Source organism: Anneissia japonica, unplaced genomic scaffold (assembly GCF_011630105.1).
Source record: "Anneissia japonica isolate Jap-2015-1 unplaced genomic scaffold, ASM1163010v1 scaffold128724_len718_cov212, whole genome shotgun sequence".
NCBI lineage: Eukaryota > Metazoa > Echinodermata > Crinoidea > Comatulida > Comatulidae > Anneissia > Anneissia japonica.
Genome location: NW_022719093.1, coordinates 1 through 730, shown reverse-complemented (window position 1 = coordinate 730; position 730 = coordinate 1). Strand labels below are relative to the sequence as shown.

Below are 730 nucleotides of genomic sequence, written 5' to 3'. Positions count from 1 at the left end.
ATCAAATCCTTGAATGACGCTATTGAGCAGATGCGGGATGAACTCCCGTTATCAATCCTTGCTAACAGTGATGTAATGTCCAACAAAGTAGCAGACATCTGCTACGAAATTGCTGTAAAGGAACAGAAGGTGAAAGACTTGGTAAGCTAAATTATATTATTAACATAATAACATACAGTATAATAGTAACAAGAAATTGTTTTCTTATTATTTAATATTAATAATAATAATAATAACAATAATAATAATAATAATGACAATAATGGCATCCCTCTATTATATTGTTTGTAAACTTTTAGTATTTTTTTCATCACCTTTTTTAACAAATCCAGGAAAATCATATAGATCAAGAGCTGAAATTCGCAAGTGGCCCCTTGGCAACAAGTATGGATGATGTTTTGCATGCTAATAAAATACCAAGACAACAATATCATGGGAAAAGCTTCGTTGGAAATCATGTTCACAAAGCCTGCAAGGTAAGTACTGTACCGTATCAATAACTACATTATTTTTGTAATTGAAAACAATTTTTTTTTGTTTCATTATTTTTTTTTTATTTTTTAGATTAACATCATTGACAAATTGATGACTGGTATGAACTCTGCCCTTAAAAATGAGCTAGAAGAATGCCCGATCAGCTCAGCAAAAATTCTAAACACAGCTTAAGAAAAAATAAAAAAGAAGCACACACCAGTTTTTGAAACATTTGCTAAGGTACACACGTTAATAA

General features: G+C 30.3%; 1 long non-coding RNA gene across 1 annotated transcript; it reads left to right on the top strand.

Annotated features, from left to right (window-relative positions):
• The first annotated feature begins 74 nt into the window (after window positions 1-74).
• Window positions 75-662, top strand: LOC117110852. The gene is made up of 3 exons (XR_004445775.1): window positions 75-141; window positions 333-476; window positions 565-662. It is a non-coding gene; the product is annotated as an uncharacterized LOC117110852 (long non-coding RNA).
• The last annotated feature ends 68 nt before the right edge of the window (window positions 663-730 follow it).